This window comes from Fringilla coelebs (assembly GCF_963513975.1).
Source record: "Fringilla coelebs genome assembly, chromosome: 5".
NCBI lineage: Eukaryota > Metazoa > Chordata > Aves > Passeriformes > Fringillidae > Fringilla > Fringilla coelebs.
The window spans coordinates 68,993,259-69,017,305 of NC_140033.1; the positions used below are offsets into that span (position 1 = coordinate 68,993,259).

Here is a 24,047-nt window from a genome sequence, read left to right on the forward strand (position 1 = left end):
AATCCGAGTTTACTTTATTGATGGTATTCCAAGACTGTGCAAGTATTGGTCATATTAAGGAGATGTAGGGCTATTCTCACAGTAAGTGAGCCAGGCTTAATTCTAAATGAATACTTATAGTGGAACTATAAACCAAACCTGTGCACCCAAATAATCCAGCTTGCCAAGGATCATCATCAAAGTTTTGAATCTCTGTAAAAGTTATTTTTCAGAACATGGCTATTCTATCAGTAACTTCTATTGTACTGTTTGAAATGGAATCAGGCTGTGAAGCCTGCCAACTCATCTTTCATGTGCCTTTCCCACTGGTGTCTCTCTGCAGAACCAAGCCTGCACAGCAGAGCGTTTCTGTTGCCTTTTACATGTGGTCCTCGTTAAAAAAAAATACAATGTAGTTTAGCTGTGGTGAAATTACTTGATTTAGAAAAAACAACAACAACAACAAAAACCCCCGGTGCAAAAAGTCAATATGTTTACTGTATCCCTTTCCATTCAGCGCATTTCCTTTTTTTAAGCTCCGTTTGCGTCCAACAAGACAGCCTCTTTCTCCAAGATTAACATTTCTTATGATTGTTCCTGACAGAGGATTTACTTTCAGAGGCCCTGCTAAGGATAACCAAAAAAGGGCATGTAGCAAGACACTTTTGGCAGCTCGCACGAATTTTCGGAGCTTTTTAGGTCTTGGTTTTCTGATGAGTGGCTTCCTGAGCATGCCTGGGGAATGACAGGCATCTCTGCAGGCAGGCTGAGCCCACCTTGGCTTGCGCGCAGCCATTGGCTGCCCATCGGAATAAATTGAGGACAATGCATTCCGCCGCCTGCCAATTGTAAACATCAGGGATATGTATTCACTTAGCATTGACTTTTGGGAGGGGCCAAGGAAAAGCTGCACTTTTATTGAATAGGGCTGTGTGTGTGTGTGTGTGTGTGTGAGGCTGCTGCTGTGCCTCTCTCGCCGCGCTCCTGCCCAAGCAGCCAGTTATTCATTTCCTTCCTGCTGTAGCTGAGAACTTTGCAGCCAGAGGTAAGGAAGGGTTTGCGGGACGGGTTTGCCTGGGGGCGAGCCGGGCTGGCCGCGGTGCCGGGCAGACGGAGGATGCAGCAGCGCCGGCTCCGAGCGGGCTGTGCGGGGCTGGCTCTGCCCCGCCGCTCCCCTCTCCAGATGTTCGCCGTGATCAGGGGGGATCTCGGCTGGAGGGGGATGCGTGTCTGCTCGCCCCGCTGGGCAGGATCTGCGCTGGTCCCACCACTCCGTGTTTGATCCTTTGGTGGGCTCGTTAGCGGAGCAATAACCCCCCCACCACTCCATTTTTGATCCTCTGGTGGGCTCCTTAGCGGAGCAATAACCTATTCTAATAACCCTTTATTTTTTCATCCCCTTCCCCCCTTATTTTTTTATTTACTTTTTTTTTTTAATGGACCTATTACAATGAGACAGCTCTTAAGGTCTGGTGAATTCCTTTTAATTTTGCAACCTAATATGTGTGCTTCCAGGGCAGCCCGACTGCAAAGGCAGTCTCGGGTGTAACTGATACAGATACAGAGAAACTCTGCTTAATGTAAGTGATCTGATACTGGCTGAAGCAGATGTCCCTCATGGCAGCCTTTCACAGAAGTATTGTTGACAATAGATGGCATCAGTTTTTGTTTTCAGCCTCCAACATGCTCAGCAGCGCGTTGCCAGAATGTTTCTTGTGAAGTTGTCTTTCCTGTTAAAAGGGGGGGGATTAAAGAATGTGCTTGGGTGGGACTGGAGCTCTTGGAAGTCTGGCTCTGTGTTTGTCAGAGTGCTGCTGGGGAGAGCTGGCTAGCAGGCTCCCCTTCCCAGCTCCTTTGACGTGTTGGGACAGTTGGAAAGCATTGTGCAAGGCTGGCTGCTGATAGCATGATATTCTGCATAGCAGGGAATTTCTCAGGGAAAGGGCTGGGAAAATGAAGGGAGAGAGGGAGGAAGTTTGCTGCAGATGAATGCTTGGTAGCTGCAGACACTGACCAAGCTGCTAATCTCTGGCCAGACCTTCAGGGATGGAACAGATTGGTCTCATATGTCAAGTGCTGTTTGGAAGAATGAAAACATAACTGTTTTAAAATGACTTTTTTATGGAGTACTTGTTTTCAGAGGAGATTTTCTTTTCAGAGTATGCAGTTTTTGTACAACTCTGCCTGAGAAGGCTTCCCCTGCTAAAAGGCAGACAGGAGAAAAATTTGGGAAAATAACACATTCCCTCCTTGGCAGCAGCTCAAAGAAAATAAGGAGGCAGAGTGGGATTTTTTTTTTTTTTTTTGTAAGAACCATGTATTTATTACAATTTGTCTATTTTAGATACCATACTGTGAATGACTGTGTTTGTATGATTTGCCATTGGAGAACCCTCAGACTCTGCCTCCATTCTTTTTCTGTCTCATTAAATGTAGCAGTAAGTCCTCTTCTGCAGCAAGTCTCATCTTTCTCTCTTGCTATTTAGATAGGATGGGACCCTAAAACTGCACACACCAAAATCAGCAGAACAGACTCTTTTAACATAAATTACAAATGGAGCAAAGCCTTTAGTCCATTTGCTCTATTAAATTGGTGATAAAGTAAAGGCAATTGATAATAAGGTAAAGCAGGGCAGAACTTTTCTCAATATATTTGAAGAAATGATAGGTCTGCCTTTTCTGGAGAAACAGATTTGATAGGCAATCCTAATAAAACCTGCATATGTTAATGTAGACTAAGTCATGATGGGAGGGAAGAAATACCAGATGACATGTCTGTGAACAAGAGACTCAATTGAAATAATTTGTTTTTCCTGAAAACTCCTCTTTGTTGCCACTTGCAATGACAAGAGGATCAATTCCACAGCCTTCATTCACAGGATTAGTCCTGGTGAAATCAATACCATCATTAATGGATTCAGGGGTCCTGTGTACTCTGAATACACTTTGACAGTGAGTGATGTAAGCCCTTTTAGGAGAATGAGGGATTTTCTACAACTGCTTCTTCCTATGCTCCCAGCATTATTCTGGAATGGAGCAGAGAAAGGGGTTACTTCCCTCGTGCTTTTATTTCTTGTCCAACACTGATATGCACGAGGCAATAATGACACTGAAAGGTTTGGAAGGAAAGTGGGGAAGGGTGTAAGTTCCTCTGGCTGGCATTAGAGGAGAAAAATGAAGTGCATTTAGGTGGGAAGGTTTTTTATTGATCCCATTCATGGGGCCACATGTGGCACAGAGCATCTGCTCACTCCCAGTGCTGCTTATTCCAGGTGGGGAGACCACAAAGGTGTAGGGCAAGGCTTTTCTCATGGCTGCCTGCTAGGACATGGCTTCTGTGCTATGAGGATGCCAGGGAGGCTCTGTCAGGAGCCTGACTGGAAGTCCTGCTTGTTTCACACTTCCCTTTGCACAGCTGGAGCAGCCCTGCCTGCAGGGGTGATCTTTTCACTGTAGAAAAGTGAGAGCCTGCAGGACTTCCTTCCTGCAGGACAAATAGAGCTTGAATGTCCTGGGACTGTGGAAAATACTCTGATTTCTCAGTAGCTGCTTACATGAGACCTGTTCTTGTGGGCTGCCTGAGTTTTATTTTGTATTAAAGATCAGTGAGTTCTTAACCCCTGTCTGCCAAGGGTGCAGCTTGGAACATTTGATCCCAGTGTGTGAGCACAGAGGGACAGGAAACCATATATGCCTAAGAATGAGAGGGCCAGGAGAGCATAACTGTCCATCTGCAGGGCTGCTCTGGACTCTCCTGGGTGTGGGAGAAAGCACCAAAAAAGGGAACAGGGCAGAAGGGGAAGTGCAGTGCTGAGAGCATTTTGATGCCTTTGAGAGGAGCTCTGTAGGGAGTGTGCAGGATTGGGCTCCAGGTGCACAAAGCCTGAGGCACACAGGCCTGTGAGTGCAGAGAGGGGGAGCCTGCATTCAAAGCAAGCTTTCATTCTTTAAAAATTGCCTCCTCTCAGTAACTACCCCCTGGCAGCTTGCAAGGAGAAAGCTGCTGCCTCTCTGCTCTGGGGAAGGTGTGTGTGCAGGGGATGGTTGCTGGCTTTGTGCAGAGCTGCTGAGGGGATCAAAGGGTGAGGATGGATTTGGGGGCAATGCACTGGAAGGAAATCACCTCCCCTGTGTGTAGGCACCTCCTCTTGGGGTGCTGCTCCTGCCTGGAAGGTGGAGCTGCTGCTTGTCCAGGGTTTGGCTGAGGCTGAAATTTGACTCAGAGGTATTTGAAGGTCATATTAGATCTGACCTCTCTGGATGAAACACCGGGGTCACAGGACTGTTGAACTATATAACATTTTTTTTTTTTTCCTTGCCTGATGCTTTTGTGGATTCAACTGGCCCAGCAGGGAAGGAGGCTCAGCACTCTGTAATTTGGGATCCCTCCCAGCCCCGGGGGAGCTTGCTCCTACATTGCTTGAAACAGATTGGATCCACCAGAAAGGTTAGAGAATGTGGCTCTGTCACTTAGCTGGTACGTTGTGTGTGCTTTACATCCTGCTTTAAGGAAGTGCTCCTGTCCATGCATTTTTCATTTGGAACCTCCACCACAAACTGATGTCTCTTCCCCTCTTCCTGCCCCTCAAGAGGGGAAAACTCTGTCCATGAAGCACAGGGGCAGCTCCTGATCAGAAAATCTTGTCTACAGCAGTGTTGAAGCAAGAAGAATTGCTGTTGGGGACTGCCCTGCTGGCTTGCAATGAGGGCAGGACCAAATAGCTGAGGAAGCAGGTGAAAGAAAGGGGGAAAAAAAAGCAGCAACCTCTTAAGCCACTGGAGTAATTTCTCCTTTGAATTTTTCCTGTGGTCATAAATACCTGGTGAGTCACTTATGGCTGTTTCTCTATCTCCCAGTCGAGGATAAGCTGTACCTTTCTGTATTTAGCCCATGGCTCTGCTGGGGCTTAGTTCATTAGTGTTTATAAAGAATTTGCAATACCAAAATGACAAGTTTAGGCACTGCCTAAAACCTTATTTTTGACTGGTTTCCCAGATCATCTTAGACTTTTTTCCTTGGTGTGCTCACACAGACATGTATTAGGTTTCTAGATTAAGGGTATAAAACCACTAAAGCCCAAGGAATGAGGTGAAGGCAGAGCAGGCTCAGTGGTGACACTGAGCACTTCTAGAGTGCATTTCCTGTGTGCTTGAAGATGAATAGTTTGTGCTGCATCTGGACCAGCCTTCCTGTGAAGCTGTCATGTGGGCTCCAAAAATGCACAAAGGCAGCTTTTGCTTACAGATCCACTGTATTGTCATAAGTTTGGAAGCAAAACTGCTCAGCAAGCTGCTGGACCTTATCTGCTTGTTCAGTCTCATGGTGATGAGAGCAGTTGAAATTGTAACCCCTGGGGCCAGGCCAAGCTGCAGTGGGGGAAAATATTAGGGAAAGATTTCAGGCAATGGAAACATTGCATGTTTCCACACCCTCTTGTGTACAGAATACAAATAAAGAGCATTTCCCCTTGAGACTGGCTGTGGAGGGTGTGAAGCAAAGTGGGACCCACCCGTTTGCACATTTTCTGGTTTTTGTCCTTAAATGGCAAAGAAAAAAAATCATCTTTGGAATTTAGCTCATAGGAGGGTTATAAATAGATTTGTGGAGATAAAGTTTTGCTGTAAATGCTCTGGTTTGGGATCTATGCAGAAGGGTAACTTTGTGGGCCAACAGATATGAAGAAGAAAAGTATTGTTAGATGCATGAAGACAGTGTCACTGCACACACATGTACATGTGGCCTTCCCAGTCTTCCCCCAAAATTGTGGAGCCCTAAGGGGCATGGAAATCACTGTGTCCCTTCTAGAAGTGAAATAACTGGGTGTGAGGAAGAGCTGCTGTTCCTGATGTTAAATGGCTCAGGGAGCCTGAACCTGTGACAGCTCTGCAAACAAAGGGCTGAGATGTGCTGGCAGCTCATTTTGTGTCCTGGTCCAGAGGAGCAGAGCAGGCTGGACAAACCCTCAGCCTGCAGCAGCAGCTCCTGGGCTCCTTCAGCGGTCAAGGTTAGATCCTGCAGGCTGGTGCCCATTGGATTCCAGTCATCTTCAAAGGCAGCTCTGCCCAAATGAAGCAGTCTGTGATCAGGCCATTGTTTGTTTCTTATTTGCAAGGCTTTGATGTTCCCTCTTGCCTTTCTCACTGCCACGGGGCATGTTACTACCCTTTCCCCACTTCATTCTTTTCTTTGACAGTGAGCTCTCTAATGGTGAAATGGCCCTCACTGGTAAAATCTTTCATCCCAGAAGCACAAAGGCACGACCTTTTGTAATTCCTCTCAATTTCAGAGAGCCTAGCAGTGCTAGTGTGATAGCCCAGACTATAGTTTTCTAATATCAGCTGTACTGAGGACAATTTCTTCTCAGTCTGAGTAGGTTCAGCTGCAGGGGGAGGAGGCAAAGGATTTTATCTGCACCTTCCTCATGACCTCATGATAACCTCATCGCTCTCAGCAATTTCCACAGGCATTGAGCTGGGGAGAATTTGGCTTTGCTCTGGCCTAGTTAAAACTCATAAGTTTGGAAAAGAAATTCCCAGAGCTTGGCTAAAATGTGTGGAAATAGGAGTGAGTTGGAGAAGTGTTGGGTCAGCTGTCATTTACCTGCACAGCTGGACCTGCTGGTGCTGCAGGATGCCTCCAGTCAGCATCACTTTGGAGGGCTGCAGCCCTGGCTCTGCAGAGAGCAGAGAGGTTTTGCTGCTTTGTTTGGCTTTGGGAACAGCACATCCCCATGTGCAGGGCCACACCCTCCTATGAAAATGAGGAGTTTCATTCAGATGTCTGATAAGCCACAGCTGTTGCTTTGCCACTTCAAACAGAGCTTGGATTATAAAGACTGAAGTGCAGCATTTTAATTGCTGTAAATATGAACGAGAGCGTTTAGGCAATCCAGATGATCCAGAGCCAAGCATTTCTGTGGCTAATGTATATTATACTGACAAAAGCAGGCCAGCTGAGAATTTCCCTACTGCTGTCCCAGTAATTTAAAACACCACTAATCTCTTTTCTGCTGCATTGGTGAAAATGAGGGAGGACCTGGACTTTAGCTGGCCTGAATCTGAACTTCATTTCAGTGGCTGTGCTGGGATACATTTAGTGATGTAAATGATACTGAGAGTTTTTTAAAATACACATTGGATCTAGTCTGTTTGATTTCCTTGAGTTAGAGGAATCCAGAATTCCCTGTGAGCTGCTTGCTATCAAGAAGCTGGCCCTTTTTGTTTGATTTTCCACACATCCCCTGAAGGACAATGACAGCAGGAAATTGGGTCAAAATCCCAGGAGCAAGCATTCACTGGGAAATGATATTTTGTACAAGAGAGGGCACTGCAAACCCAGAAAGCCAGGAAAATTCCATTGCTCCTCACTCCCTGGTGATTAAAAGGCCCTGCCATATATGGGAAAGGTCTGAGCTTCATTCACTCCAACCACAATAGTAAATGGCTTATTCACTGGACACAGTATGCAATCAAGGAGCAGATTGGCAATAAAGAGGAAAAGCAGAAACTTTTGTATGTAGTCTGCTTTCTCTGCTGTGTGTTATTAGAAGCCTTGTGAGCAGCTTTTTTCCTTGTTCCTTTATTTAGATCCCTGTAAACTTCAGTCAGTTTTGTTTGCCACTTAACCCTCCTTTTAAAACCAGACACACCAGCCTATTTCCTCTCCTCCCCTATATAACCCAAACAAGAAAAGAACATTTCCTTTCCCAGTGCATACATAAACGTAGTTCCTTGGTTTTCAGTGCACCTAGTGTGCATTTACATGACTAAAATCTGGGATTAGTGGACAAAATCTCATTCTCACTAGGTATTAAGTGCTAACTTTAAGAACAGATTAAATGCCAGTGTTCTGGGGTCAGGGATGGGAGCACAGCAGTGAAGCAAATACATGTGTGTGTAAACAGGGATGGATTTTGGGGGGAGGAAGGGAGCAGTGTGTTTTGGATGGCAGCTGCAGAAAGGGTCCCCGGTGCTCCACACAGCTCTCAGGGGTTTCCTTTCCACCACATCAGTTCTGGTCAGTCCTACACAGACAGCACTGAGGTACAAAGTCACTGGAGCACAGTTGTGCTTGCATTCTTGCTTTTTAGTTTATTTTGTTTGGGGGTTGGTACTCTCTGCCATCAAAATCATGGGGATGAAGTAGCTGGATTTTATTTCCCATAGAAGAAGGACAGTTTAAGTGCAGCAAGGTACTTGAAGGCAAGATGTGCTTTGCTTGATGGAGATTTTCAGAAGTTTTCGTTGTTTGCTTTGCATTGACCATCTTAGAAATACATTGTTTGTGTCATATTGGTATGTTTGGAGATTCTCTGACATCTCCTATATAATTTTGCTGAAAACCCCCATCTTTGTGGCCAGAGGGCTGATGGATCCATTGGATTTCCCAGCCTACACCTCACTCCACACCACACTCCTGTTTTGAGCCGTGTTTGACACGGGTGTCACAGCCACAGGACAGGCTGCCTGCATTTGAAACCAGCCAATACTTTTCATCTCTGGCCAGCAGCACCTCTGAGGAGGTGGCATTTGACCATTATCACAAAGTCATGCCAATTCCTGCCCACTGAGGAGCTCCAATGTGGCCAAAAGAAGCACGGTCCAGTTGTGACTGTTGGGTAGTGCAGTATTAGCACGTGAATTATTCTGTTTTCTAGCTCTTAGAAGGATCAGGGGTAGCCAATTTGGAGACCAAAATAACTACTTATCTAATCTCATTCATATTTTTTTCATTCAGGATTTGGATTGGGAGAAACTCTGCATTATATCAGCTTTTTAAATGGCATCTGGAGCCTTTTGGAAAAGGTCCTTGAGCAATAATCACATTGAATGCAATAAGTATTATTGCATGGTCAAAAATGCTTTTCATTTATTCTATTTTTATCATCTCCATGATTCCAAAGGGAGAGGGGAGACTGCTTTGGGGGTTTTTTACCTCTTAAAAGAGGGAAGTGTAAATGCAGCATGTTTTGGAGTGATTTTTCCTTTGGTTTTTCTCTCCCCTGACTGATTTGTGACCCAGCTCAGTGTTTGTGCAATCTCATTCTGGCTGCCTGTGGAGAAGCTTTGCAGCAGCTCCTGGTGCTGAACTCTGCTGCTCTGCACTGTCCTCATGGACAGTAAAGATGTTTCTTGCTTCACCTGTCCAACCAAAAACTACTTTGTCATCCTTGTGCCATCTGCCATAGTGACCTAATTGAGTTTCTAAAATAGGCAGTTTTTGTTTTGTTTTGCCTTTTTTCCCCCCTTCTGTTCACTATCATCTGTAAATAGATGTGAGCTCCTTTCTTGGAGTCAATATATAGCAAACTTATTATTAACAAGTGGAGAGGGAGGAATGGTGTTTGCCTTCTGTGTCAGAGTATCTGATAAAGATCAGTTCATCTTAGTGAAAAGCGAAAGGAATTTACTGTATGTGTAGGAAATATGTTTTGTTATAAATGAACAGATTGAAGTGGTGACAGGCTATGAGTCTGACTTACATGACAAAATACAGTCATGCACTTCTGAAAGCCTGGAGACTGGTGTGATGAACTGGAAAAAACATTATAATCTGAGCAGGTTATTTCTGTCTCTCCTGTGACCCTTCAAGGCAATGGAAAGTCACTGATGGAAAGGCTGTTGGCATTAGCAGGCACAGAGCTGGTTTCATTGGTCCTGGTTCCATGCTTACAGATCTCTGAGGCTGAATTTAAAATAGGTACACTCAGTGTTTCCCAATTTAGAACTAAATACCAGAAGCTATAGGTGTAAAAAAACCCCAATAACCAACACCAATCTCCCCCCAGAAAACCAAAAACCTGGGAAAGCCATATACAGGTCATCTTGTCCCTATCCTGTAGGCAGTGTAGGATAATTCCCAAAAGTACATTCACACATGTTTTGTCCATAAACACCTCTGTTTATTAACAAGATACAATAAACTCTTTTCTTTTCTTTTCTTTTTTTTTTTTTTTCAGGGAGGATTGGGATAGTTTGCTGCACTTTCTAGATTTTAGCAAGGGGAAATAGCTATCATTCTAAAATGTGTTTCTTGGCCCATGGATATTGCTCATGTGAATTCAAGCAAAAAAAACCCAAAACCCTAATGAATGGAAACTTGCAGAAGAGTTACCAGCAGCTGCTTTTATTATGGACTGTGGCTCTGACATGATCTCACACACATTTAAGACAAGTGTTACCTCACCGGCTTCCATGGAAATGCTTTTCATTTGCAAGGGAGTAAATGAAGCCAGAATCAGACAGAGACCTAGGGAAACTCTCTGGGAGAGAGTTTCAGTCTGGGAAATGTGCTTTACATACATATAAAATATATGGGCATATCTGCACGCTGCAGTAAATGTGTCAGGCCACCTGAGAGAGAGAGAGGCCAAGTTCTGCTTTGAGTAGCACCTGTGTAAATCCAAAATGGACTGCAGGGAAAATGTGCCAGGGAGGACCAAAGAAGTATCTCATTTTCTTTGAGTCCTAGAGTGCGTTTTTCTTACTGGGTTTCTCAGGTTTCCTTGATTAGATGGCTAGAAAATACAGCAAAATGAGACTGTTCTCAGGGGGCTTCGTGTTTTTGACTCCTTATTCACAACCATATCAAAAAAAGTTGTGTTGATTGTGAAATTGGTTCAGACAAAAGCACCACACGCACAGTTATTCTGCCTTGAAAATACAGTGGAATATGAAATGTATATTTTTTGAGTCTAGTCTAGAATTGGGCAATATTACATCTTCTTTCAAGCTCAGCTAAATCTTGCAAAATTGGAGGAAGGTGTCTGTGCTCTATTGAAAAGGTAACTATGGTCTCAAAGAGGCAGAAGAACTTTAAAACTTCTTCAGGTCCAGCAGAGGTGTTAGTTCAGAGGAATATTATGGTGCTCCAGTGACAGCCTGCAGCTGTGGCACGGGCTTTGCTGTTTTTCTGGGTGTGAGGAAATGCAGTTGAAGATGTGACAGGCATTGCTTAAGAGGGAGTAAAGGGCACAAGAGAGGGATTTGCTGTCCTGGTTTGTTGCTCTCCTTATGTTTTGGTAGCCCTGCTTGCTGCTCTCCTGTACAGCAGCACCTGAGGTGAGGCACACCTGGAACCAGAGCCTGCAGCCTCTTGGGTGTCAGCTTTGAAATGTTGTGCTTGAGGTGCAGAGTCGATTTTAGCAGGATTTCCCACCAGTGTAAACAATGGTTTCGTGCTTTTTGCTTTGCTCAGTGTTTGAGGCAGCGATGTTTTCAGGTGTGTGGTGTTGAGTTTCACTGTAATGTGGTTTGCAGCTGATGCTGTGCACTCCCTGTGATGGAGGGAAAATGTTTTAAGACTGTGGAATTTCAGTAGTGTTAACTTTCATTTTTACTTTCCTTGAGGACTTGAAGGAAAGCAGAATGATGGTAATTAAGCTTGATCTGTAGCCCAAAATTGAGGGGGGGAAGGTAATAAAGCATGGGGAATGTTTTAAATGGCCCTATCTGCTTATTTAAAGGGAGCTCTTAGGGAGTGGGGTTACAAGCCTCTTCTCAGCCTATTACAGGTTTCTAAGTGCTCACTGTCTGAGCCAAAGCTAATTATATTGTCCACAGAAAAAGCACAGCAGAAGCTGGTGTCCCTGTGGTTCATACAACTGCTAATTATTTCCAGTGGTGATGCTGAAATGCATTCTTACATAATTGCTCTGAGATCACCAACTTGTTTCACGTAGATGCAGTTCTGCACCAGGCAGGAATGACTCCTGCCAGGTTCAGTGGTAGCACAAAGTAGAGAGCCTGTTGCTGGAAGCATTTGAGATGAGATTTTTTAGCTCTCCCTAGATTTTTCCCCCGTGGAAATTCAATGCTGCTGAGAGAGAAACTCCAGTGGGAGAGCTCATGTTTGAATACAGCACAGAAATCCTTTTCTTCTGCTTGCTTCCAGCATTCTTCTGTCTTAAAAACCACCTCATATTTCTATTTTAATATTGTCTTTAGTTGAACAGCACTTACCAAATTCAAATTCTGCCTTGTATGTGCTAAACAACACTGTGCATGTTGCAGGTCCTTTAACTGAGACAAAAATGGCCAAGGTCATGTGGAAACTCAGTGGGAGAGAGGGGCAGAGGTTGGGACTTCTGTCTCCTACAGCAAGGTCTAAAATGTGCTGTAATTCCAGGGAATGATACCCAGAGGTGTCCAGGTTTGGCCAGGATAGGATGAATTTTCTGCAGTAGCTTGGGGGTGGGTGTTGGAGGAGGAGAGGCTGGACATGACCTGGCAGTGAGAATTGCAGCCCTGAAAGCCAGAGGTGTCCTGGGCTGCATCCAAAGCAGTGTGGGCAGCAGGGGAGGGAGGCAATTCTGACACTCAGCTCTGGGGAGACCCCAGCCCTGAGTGCTGCAGCCAGCTCTGGGGTCCCCCAACACTGAAAGGCCATTGGGCTGGTGGGGGGAATCCAGAGGAGGATCAGAGGGCTGGAGCAGCTCTCCTCTGGCAAAAGGCTGAGGCAGTTGGGGTTGTGCAGCCTGGAGAAGGGAAGAGCAGGTCTGAGATTGAGCTGGACTTCAGAGCTGGACTGCAGGGTAGGATCAGACTGCACCCATTTCTGCCCTGCCCAAAAGTGGTGCAAGAGTTGAAACAAGTGTGTCAGAAATGAACAACCACAAGTGTGCAAACCCAGGGCTCTGGGAATGTTTCTCTGTCTGCTCTGGGGTGCCCTGATCCCCAGGGCAGCACTGACTCTGACCCTCATCCATGGAGAAAGTTTCCTGGACTTCAAGATAGACTGGAATCCACAAAAGTGTGAAATAGATTATAGAGAGCAGTTTGGGTGTGTCACTGGGTGAGAAATTGAGGGTTTGGGGTTTTTAGTGTGCTGTGGATGGCAGCAGGATGGAGGGCACAGGGTGTTGTCCTGGGTTTCTTCTTCATGCTGCTTCTTCCTCCTTCTCCATGGGTTTGGGTGGCATTTTGTAATTGGGCAGAAAACCCTGCATTGCAGCTCTGTGGGATCAGTTATTGGGTTAAAAGGGGAAATAATCCAGGTGTCAGTTCTTCATTGGATAGTTTAGTCCTAAAGGATCTTGGCACAAGAGATTGTTGGCCATTTTGTGCTTTGTTAATGAGAAGCTGCCAAACTCACAGCAGTAATGAGACTGTTTTACTGATAAGAAATAATAAACACCTGAGTCCTAACATGAATTACTGTCTCAAGCTCCTTCAATCCAGACCCAGAGAAACCCACAACTGGGACCCCCACACAGAATTTTCTGCTGGAACACATCCATGGCAGAAAGACAGGAGGGTCCCTAGGAGCAGCTGTTTGTCATCCAACGTTGGTGCTGCCTGCTCCCCAAAGGAGCACAAAGTATCTCTGAAGTACCAGAAAGAAAATCTTCATGTACTGCACGTGACTTTGCATTTATACAGGTGCAATTGGCTTCAACTGAAGGGCCATTTGGATGAGACAGAATGCCTCATTTATATCTTAGATATAAATTATGTTTTGACATTTCTACGAGAAGCAGAAAACAAACACATTCCACTTGTGTTGGTGCTCCTGTGTGCATGAAAGATGACCTGTCCTCTTTCCCCACATGCATTTTCTGTATGGACATAATGCCCCTATTCAGCATTCATAAAGACACCAGTGGCTACCCAACTTGGCTGCTTCATGAGGAGAGGCATTTGCAGAATTCCACCCAGCTGAAATCACTGATTCTGCAAGTGGAATTTGTTTTTACATTTTTACCATTGCAGTCCATTTTAATGTAACCTACAATAAGCATTGTGCAAAAAATTCTGACTGGGATGTCCAATTTCAAGTTCAAATTCCCACTGTAAGTAAGAAGCTTTGTCAAGCTTAATTAATCTCCTTAGGTGATATCAGGAACTTTTTTTTTGTTCTGTGTTTTTTTTTTTATTTTTTGTTTTTTTAAGGGATAGAAACAAAGACTGAATAGAAGTAAGCTGCAATCCTGCAAATTTAAGGGATTAAATACTGAACTGTTGCATTATATTGAAGAATCAAGTCAATTTACCTCCCAATACAATACTCACCTTTTCCATTCAGCAATCCCCAAAATCTATTTTGGGGAACCAGCTGTGCTCACATCCAATTTCTCCCTATCAGGGCAAGGGTGTCAGTTCCAAACTTGGGGGTGTGCCAGCCATGCCAAGAGGGCAGAGTGTCAAACATGCTGATTTGTGTGGAACTGAGGGACATTGCTGTCCCAGGCTGCTTCCTCTTTTACCTGATTGCTTTATTTTGTATGTCTTTTGCTTTACTTTATTGATCTCATCTACTTCTGGTTTAATATCACAGCAATAGGAAGCTTGTGGAAAATTTATTTAAGTAGCTTTTAGGCAATCATATTGTTTAATAAGCAGTGTACTGCTTATTGCATTGAAACCACAGCAATCTATGTCCAGGTTTACTTCTGGTGAAGTCAATTTTTAAACACTTGTCATTCTACAGAACATATCTCAAAGTGATGCAAAAAACCCAATTGTTTCCCCTCTCCCTTTAGATAGAAGTTTTTTTCAATGTATTAAATAGAGAGTTCTAGAGAAAAATGTCTGCTTTGGAAACCCCCCAGAAAATATTCAGAGATGACCCTTACAGACAGTGGAATACCCTTAGTTGAGTTCCACAGCAGAAGTAGGCACTCTCCTGCTTGCACTCTGTGACATGGTATTTCCAGCAGCTTTGAATGAAATGCAAATGTGAATTTCCAGAATGAAAGTAATCATTCCTCTTCTGGATTGTCCCATGGCATGTGCACAATATAACCTGGATTTCCCCAAAACAGTGCTCTTAGGAACTTTTAATTGCCATCATTTGGATAGGGAGTTAGTCTCCTAAAAGAGCAGCTCTGGCTGTTGTGGGGATTTTTGTCATTTTTTCCTGTTCAGTGTTATTTTAGTAATTTTTCTCCTGCTAACAGCTGATGCAGACTGCCCAAAGAAATACGTGCTTGCCCTTGACTTTGACCCATCTGAATCCCTTCAGTGGCTTCACATTTCCTAGATTCTAGTTGTGCTTACTGAGGGGACGTGAAATGTTATTTTTGAATGCTGTTCTGTCTCCAAACAGCTCAGTCACTGCTCCACGGCCAGAATTACCTGATTTTGTTAGGACTTTCAGCTGTTGCAATCAGCCTCAGAATAACATCATTTCTGGTGCATAAATTTGTGTAGATTGAGAAAGGCTTCAATTGACACAGACCAAAGATTTAAACATTTAGGTAATTGCTGTCTAATTATCATAGCCTTGGTAATATGACAAGGAAAAAGAGAAAAGGATGTAAGTTACTTTGAGATATCAGATAAGAAATATAGATCCTGTAGTACATGCTAGCTGCAGTATTTCAGTTCCTAAAATGTGTGTATGGTCAGCAGCTTTAGGCACTTGGTGCTGTCTTTGATTATACCAGTGCTGAACCTCAGCTACAAAATTGAAAGTTCTGATTTTCTAGTACATCAGTAAGTGAAACCTAAACCCATGTAATCTGTAAAAATAAATGTAATTACTTTAGCAAATGTGTTACAGCTGGCCAGGTTTAACATTAAGGTACCTGTTTCTTATGGCTGCCTGGTGTCAGAAGACAGAGGTGATGGCTTGAGCTGTGCTTTGCAGGCAGAATGCAGGAGAAAAATTATTGCTTTGCATTCTTCTGTGTGTACATTAGAGTGAACCAAACAGAGCTGCAGATCTGACCTCTGACACTTCTTCCCACTATTTTCTTCTGTTTAAAGCATCCTGGTGAGAGTAGCTTTTTTTTAAATTTCAAAGTCTCTGGTGAAACTGTAGTTAAGTGGGCAGCTTCAAAATTGAACACTTGATAAAATCTTGAAGAACACCTGAGCATCTGAAGCTGTGACTGATCTCTTCCAGGGTGGCAGTCTGCTAGAGCAGGAGATGGGACTCTTGCACTCCATCACTGGTGCTGCTTTGGTTTTGCTTGAGCAGAATTTTTGCCCTTTTTTCCTTGGTTACTTATCTAGCAAACATATTTGAGATTTCTGCAGCAGCACAGACATATAAAGGGCTGACTGCAGCAAAGCTCTTCAGCTTTGTCCAGTGATTTCTGTGGTAAAAATAAGATCCTGAAAGGCTGGATGAGATCTCTCTCTGGTTAGAGCACTGGCACAAAGCGCTGCTTGCACGGGTGTGGGTTTCTTCATTATTCTCCAGACTTTGGTGTCACTTCCCATTGTGGATAGAGCCTTATTAATCTGCTATAAGGGCACACTTGTTTCCTGACCCTTTGGAAATTTCAGCAGCTATTTTTCACAGGAATGCTGTGGCTTGAGCCTTGATTAGGGCCCACAAAGTGTTTAGAGGTCCTTTAACGAAAGGTGCCTTAGAAGTGACAAGTGCATGGTGATGTTATTAACTGAAGTGATGCCTACCAAGAACTAGTGGTAGATAAGACTGTCATCCACTGCTAAGCTTCTCTGCTCCTGCTCTTGGATCTTGCAGGTTTCTAGTTCTTCAGCAGTTTTAAATTCCTCCTCACAAAGTAATATGGACCAACTGATTTTTGGGGCATTAATTCAAACAACTTATTGCAAATTATTAGGTTTACATTTCCAGGTTCAACTTAGAGCATTGGGGTTTTTAGAATTGCTTTCTGGGAGGCTTAACATTTAGGAACAACTGTCTTGAGTAGGCAGGGTATGTTACAGGACAAGAGTACCTGTGGGATCTTCCTGAGAGGTGGCCTCATTCTGCTTCTCACATATTCTGGTCTTGCCAAGAGTAATTTTTCTCCTGTGAGATGTTACTGGGAGTACTTTTTGTGGCATCATTAACAACTCTGTATCTTGATCTTAACCCTCCTGGACCTCATGCAGCATCTGGAAATAAAAGCTGCAGTGAAAGCCTAAACTTTGTAGGGATTTTTGTTTTGCTTTGGGTTGACCTTTTTTTTTTTTCAAGAAGCAAAGCTGTAGTTTCTGAATGACCTGCAGATATTATGCAGGCAAAATTCCTGCTCTGAATGGTTCCCAGGATAACTCTGCATTGTGTATGTCCCTAGCAACTTGTAGCTGGGATTTGTTTTGTTTGCTTGCAAAAGAAAATTAATATATCATGATGGGCAATGCATGGCACATAAGTCAAATTACACAAACAACTGAGGATTTTTGTGTTCTTTTATCTGTCCATGGATAATATTTAGAAAACAAAGTCATTTAAAAACCTTAAAGAATTTTGGCTGCCTTTCAGAAATGGTAGAGTTAAGTCAATAAAATGCTCAGTAGAGATTGCATGTCCCCAAACATATTTTATCTTGACAGGTTATATACTATTGAGAGCTGCAGCCATGACTCGAAGCCAAGTTGGGAAAAGAGCAGTTCTGTTACAGGACTGCATTTGATGGGAATCTGAGGAGGGGAAGGGAGAGAATTGTGTGTGCTCTGAGAATGCCAAATGCGGAAAGCCTCGCTAAGCTGAGCTCCTGGGCTCTATAAATCACTCTAACATCAGTAGGTCTTTACTGATTTACATCTCTTGGGCATCTGTTTTGGTTTTTATTTTACACAAACCTAATTTCTCTGGATGCAGGAAAGCATGGGGTTTTAATAGGAGTTACATTGATGGGCAGTAGCTTGGAGTCTGTGTATGAAAGTTTGTAGTCGGTATCATTGACTTATAAAAAAATTAAAACTAATAAAATGAACAAGTGTGGCAATGTCTAACCTCCATGACCTGGATCAAATCAGTCCATGATTTCTCTTCACTGATGTGGCTCCATTGAAGTTTCTCTTCACACATCTTGCTTCTATACCAGTGTGTGAGTGGAGAGAATAGATTTTCTGGGTAGCAGACTGGAAATGACGACTTATGTGACATTAGAACAGAGACTTTATTGCCCTTTGGGTCCTCCCATCTGAAAAGAATGTGGAAAACACATTCAAATAGCAAGGAGGATAAGATCTGTCTCTGTGATACCTGTTGAAGGAAGCTCAGTAGATCTAGTCCTAGTATTTCAGGATTGTAACTCTGGGTTTATGGAGACAGAAAAGTGGTGCTGTGGAGCAGCAAAGTGGCTTTTCTCTGTTTGAGTTAGCCTGCACGTGCCTCCTGTGCAGTCCTGCTCTTGTGCAAACCCAGGGCACTGGGAATATTTCTCTGTCTGCTCTGGGGTGCCCTGACCCCCAGGGCAGCACTGACTCTGACTCTCATCCATGGGGAAAGTTTCCCAGACTTCAAGATAGACTGAAACCCACAAAAGTGTGAAATAGATTATAGAGAGCAGTGTAGGTGTGTCAGTTAGTGAGAAATTGAGGTTTTGGGATTTTTAGTGTGTTGTGGATGGAAGCAAGATGGAGGGCACAGGGTATTGTCCTGGGTTTCTTCTTCGTGCTTCTTCTTCATGGGTTTGGGTGGCATTTTGTAATTGGGCAGAAAAGTCTGCATTGTGGGCTCTTTGGGATCAGTTATTGGGTTAAAAGGGAAAATAATCCAGGTGTCAGTTCTTCATTGGATAGTTTAGTGTTAAAAGACCTTGGAACAAGAAATCGTTGGCCATTTTGTGCCTTGTTGTTAAACTCGCAGCAGTGAGCCTGTTTTACTGATAAGAAATAATAAACATCTTTTCCTATGGGAAATAGATTTGAATTAAATACCATGTATTATTCACCCATTCTGTACCTCGGGGTGGGAGGCATGGAAAGCCAGTGGTGAAATGACTTACAGGCAGAATTTAACAGGGGCTCAGGGGTGGCTTCCTCCAGGCTCCCTGAGCTCAGCCAGTGCTACTTGGCATGGTGTGCCCTTGTCTGCCACGAGGTGAGTGCCAAACAACATTTTCTTTCTCCTTTTGCACAGTGAGGGTGAAACTGGACTGCACTGGAGCTCTTTCACAAGGACAGGGGCAATTTGCTTGCACTGTATTGTGTTGACTTCAGCTAAAGCAGGAGCAAATCCTTAAGGTCCAGGAGTAACAATAAGGAAGTGTAGCACCTTGAATAATATGGAAGCTGTGTCTTTTTTGAGGGGTCCTACATTTGATTTGAGACCTCTCACTAGACAAAGAATCTCGAATTTTTTTGTCTTGTCATGACTCTTGATTTTGAAAAAGATGAAGACTTGGGTAAATAAAGATTATTAAAACATACCAGTATCTAAGCAGATACTTCATTGGATGCTCAGTTTGAATTGGATTCCTTACCTTTACTTGATGACTCATTTTCAGAGAGATACCTGCTAAATGAGACTGCAGGACTTGAAGTTCTGGGCACTGAAAGGCACAGTGTGATGCAGAGCTGTAAGGTCAGACCCAGCTGAAGGCAGAAATTACTGAGTTGTTGCTGTCTGACAGCTTTACAGTGATTTAAGGCACACAAAGCAATATTCTCCAGCAGTGTTCAGGAAATGCTCTTCAGTTCTGTAGACATATTTTCCCACTACACCTGTGTGTAGTCATTCTAATCTTCAGTAGATGACTGCTCAGGACTTAGAGGTGCCTTTAGGGAAGCATAATGAAATCTGTGTTGCTTAGTGTCTGCTGTAACTTTTTCTAAATAGAGGATTTCATGCCCAGCATCTTTCATCAGCCCTGGATTCCCTCAGTTTGTCATGCTGCAGTAACCTCTCACAGTCACCTTCACTGGGGGTGTTTGCAACGTTCTGCTGAAAGAGTGAAACCTGCAGTGCTGTGAAACAGTGACTTAAACTCCCCCAGAGAGAAAAAAGAGTTTATTATAATGCATATACTTAGACCTGGCTGTGGTTGTACAGGACATGTGGCTTCTTTACTCTTGAAACAACTTACTGTTTCTTGTTTTCGTGGAGTAATTGGAATAATTCCTCTAAATGCTGACCCTGCCATTGTTGGACAAATTTTGCACTTGGCTAAACATATTCAAATATTACCTGAGGCTTTCATTCCTTTTGCTTTTTCTTCTGCCTAAATGTTGAGAAATTGCACGATGGTGGCTGGCAGGGCAAATAAAAACCCAAAGCAAAAAGGCTGCAGTGAATGATGGATTGATAGGTGATTGGTACAGATTTTTAAATGTGAAAGTGACACTGTGAGCCAGCTGAAGTGAATACTGTTATTCCAGAAAGTGCCACTAAAAGCATGAACCAGTTAAAGTGAAGTGGCATTTTGGACGTGAACTCAGCGTTTTTCAGAGATCACACTTCAGAAAAGCAGACATTCTTTTTTTAGCTTTCACTGGTAGAAATCCAGATGCATGCTTTAAAACTCAGTTTACTCTGGCTGTAGTCAAATAAGTTAAGACAGAGTATTGGTCCAGATGGGGATGTTTAAATCACCAACTCATGTCTTAATTTCTTTTCTTTTCCTTCAGTTTATCCTCCCTTTGAAATCTGGTCACCTAAGAATTTTCCTGAATGCTGTGATCTGGAATATTTGCTTAAAACAGTATCTGCTGAGTTATTTAAGATTGCTGATTTACTGCTGTCCTTCCTATGTCTTTTTAGGTTTGTAATTCTTTCTTTAATGATTCTCCTTTACTGTCAAGCCTAGGGCAGGAATAAAAAGAAGCTTCTAGTCTTGTACTCAGTTCCTCATTGTTCCATGTCCTTTGATTTCTGTCATGACAAAACATGCTAATGGTGAGCTACCCCAGTACTTGGCATGATCTTTCATGTGATGTTTCTTGAAAAATGCAATTTATTGGAAGCTGGCTTGTTAGGAGTACTGGGTGAGCGGTGTTGAAATGAAATTAATTTGCTTTCTAGAAGAAATAGCCCAAACAGAAGCTTTTATCAGACTTTTCTCCTGCCCTGAAAGAGCCCAGCTGTTAGGAAGTGGGAAGGGATGTGTGCAGGCTTCACACTCACACAATGGTTGGCCTTTTTAATCTAGCCCATTGGAAGGGCTGCTCATTTATTACAACTGTTTGTGTGAGCAAGTGAAAAACTGTCAGGGTCCTGTCTAAGGAAATTGTGTTCCATTGGTGCAAAGCATCATCAGGTGTCATGAGGTAGATTAGTAAAAATAAATTTGCAAATTTTTCCAGCCATACAGCCCTGGACTGTTATTGTAAAATGAGTAAAGATACTCAAAATACACATTCACTTGGGTTTTCTTTCCAAATCTGAAAAAACAAATAGTCTATCTAAAGCCTCTTTAATGGAAAATGATTCCCAAAGGGGTTAGAGAGCTTCTGGTTTTTTTTTCCAGTAATGAAAAAGTTAGCACTGAAACAGGAAGTGCATATAAACATCTACTCAGCAAGCACATGACACATTTATATAGTGGAGAGTTTAGAGGTTAAGAGTGTCCAGTTGGTACTGGGAATGCTCCAAGTTCTCCAGGCTTCCAGTTTCATTGTTGTGTTTGAAACCTTAGGGGAAAAATACAAGTACTTATCAAATATTTGCATTTATCCACATTCTTGCAAATTACACGCAAGAATGATATTTTAGAGATTCCTTGAACTTACTCAGTGGCTGTGGGAATTCTGTGGTCTGCCCTGTCCCATACCTAAAAATTTTGCTGTTTGTCTAGCTGTTGCTTTTCAGCTTTCCAAAACAATTAACTAGAAAAAGAAGAAAAATTTCCTTACCCATGTCCCCATACTGAAAAAGGTTTTTCCAGTGTGGGGGTGGTGGGAGAAGCAGGGCCTGGAAGCTTTGTCCATAAAATCAATGGTGGGATAACTTCCAAGGTCAACAGAATGCGCTGTGGCTGTACTCCTGTAACTGCCATAAACACTCCTTTGCAATGTGGCAATGCCCCAGCTCCTCTGGGATCATCCCTGAGGAATGGGTCAGCAGGGCCCCCTCTGTCAGTGTTTCTGTCTGGTGATCCTTGGGCAGATGGTCCCTGTGGAATTCCAATGGGATTTTTGGGAGATGTGCGTCAGGCACGCTGGTCTCTCTGAGCAGTTGTTGTTATAGAGCTCCAGAACTGGAAAACTCAGGGGAAAAAATACGAAGTGAGGAGCAGAAGTGAAGGAGAGTCACTACTGGGTGATGTTACAGCTGCTACTACTTAGAATAATTCAGATAAAAAGCGCAGATGACACCAGGATCAGGAGGGTGGGCAGTGATGAAGATAAGGCAGCTGTGGAGTGCAATCTGTATCATTCAATAAAGTGACTCTGTTCAGATAAATTGTTGTCATGCAGCCAAAACCAAAATCATACATTAAGGAACAAGAAAAATGGAATGAGGGGCTGTATCTTCTGTGTATGAACAATATAGAAGACTCTAATAAAAATCAAATCTTGGTACCTCCTTGGGGACAGATATTGGCTACTAACTGGCTCTGTGATTCTAGCAGAGAAAATCCTGTGCAATAGTTGGAATCTGAAACCAGACAAGTAAATTAGACACACATTTTTATGCTCAGGGTGAAGAACAATGTTTGGTTGATTCTTCTCTTGGTGGTGGTAAGAAAATGCGACATATGCCTTATGTCACAGAGCCCACAGTTGGGTTTTGTTTTTTTTTTAATTTTCTTGTAGCAGAAGTCCCCCCAAGTTCTATCTAAAAGCTGATTTGGGGACTATTTGTGCACAGGGTGAAAATTCCCACTACACAAAGTTGGAATCTTTCTGACCACCCCTGAAGTGCAAATCTATTGCAGCAGGAGTGTTGAGCTTGTTTAATTAAAACCCCAACAGGAATAACTTTGTTGCAATGGTTAATGAGATTTTGGTTGTTTTTCTTTCAAGTGTGATATGGTAAGAAAATAGGTATGGGTGAAATAGGAGACTAATTCTTCTGTCGCTTTATAAACCCAAGAAACTGGGAAGGTTGCAAAGTAAAGCAGGTATTACAAAACATCAGAAAATTTTGTGAGTTCTGTGGTTTAGGGTCTTTTTATTATTATTATTGTTTTTTTCCCCCCCAGGTTTGCATTAATATTCCTAAGGAGGGCTAAGAGACAAGAATTATGAGAAATGACAAAATTTAGCAAGAGACTTGAAACTGGGAGGGAAATGTGAGGGAAAGAACTGAAGGTGGCATTGGATCTGCAAGCTTGAGATGAGAGAGAGGAAGGAGGGCAGAGCTGTCAGGAGAGAGAGAGAGGACAGACAGAAATAAGGAAGATGGGTGCAGGTTCTTGAAGAAATAATGCTGTAAAAAAGGGTAGGAAGGGATGAACTGAAGATTTATAGGTGATTGGAATGATAGAGCCATGGGATGAAATCAGAAATCCCAGCTCTGGGCACTGCTGGAGGCAATAAACTGTTTAACACAGGTTTTGAAGGCTGCTGTATTTCCATTTAGGTGTGGTGTTATTCAGTATATTTTAGACTAATAGCAGCAATTTTGTTAATTGTGGCACTGCTCCATCTGGTGGAAAATAATTTTTTCCTGTTTAGCATGGACATTTCACATATCTGATGGTAAAAAGTGATTGGAAAATCCACCCCCCACCCCCCTTCCCCATGTATTTCAATGCCTAAAAAGAAAATAACTCCACTTTAAAGTCCTGAGGGTAAAAAAAGTAGTGCAAGACACTTGTATGATGTTACATGTGCATTTTTATAGTTTTTGATGGTTATCCACACTATCTTCCTCCTCATCATCAATAGTTTTGGTAACAAAGGTTTGCCTTGTATTTTTCTGTAAACTGTATGTAGGCAGTATTGACTTGCTGTGACAGGTCTGGTTGCAGTTCCACCCTTTCTTTAAAAATTTTTTTGGTAAGCAGAGAAAAAAAAAAGTGTTGGTAACATTGTTTTTGTGAAATTTAGGAACATGGTGTTTTTGTGTTTTGTTTTTTTTTAATTAATTGAAAAGCATTAAAATATATTAATTTTACATATAATGTATATCATATTTTAAGATTATATATAATCTTGTGATAAGATTATATATTATTTATAAAATTAAAAAAATGTTTGATCTGTTTCTATGATTGTGGCCCCAGAGTTGATGTCCTGGGTAGGACACATCATGGCAGAGTATCAGATTTCTTCTCTGTGATTAACTGGCTCAGTGTGAACCTTGTGGAAAGTAACAGAAGGTGGATCTGCCATCACATAAGCCTTTAAAAGTAGGTTTTCACCTGAGTACTGGGGTAGTTTGAGGCAAAAGGTTTAATGTAGAATTTTTGTTGTTTTTTGTGTAGTCAGTACTTTTACTTCCATTTTCTCTGCCCATGAGTTTGAGTCTTGACTTC

The 24,047-nt window shown here is 42.8% G+C and overlaps 1 protein-coding gene across 5 annotated transcripts in view; it reads left to right on the forward strand.

The window, feature by feature from the left end:
- Window positions 1-843: 843 nt before the first annotated feature.
- The window catches only part of CALD1 (caldesmon 1), a 168,056-nt gene continuing 144,852 nt past the window's right edge, over window positions 844-24,047 (forward strand). For all 5 annotated transcript variants that reach the window (XR_014616160.1, XM_084205956.1, XM_084205959.1 and 2 more), the window contains exon 1: window positions 844-1,024. The gene's annotated coding sequence lies outside the window, so the exon portion shown is untranslated. The remainder of the gene's footprint in view (window positions 1,025-24,047) is intronic.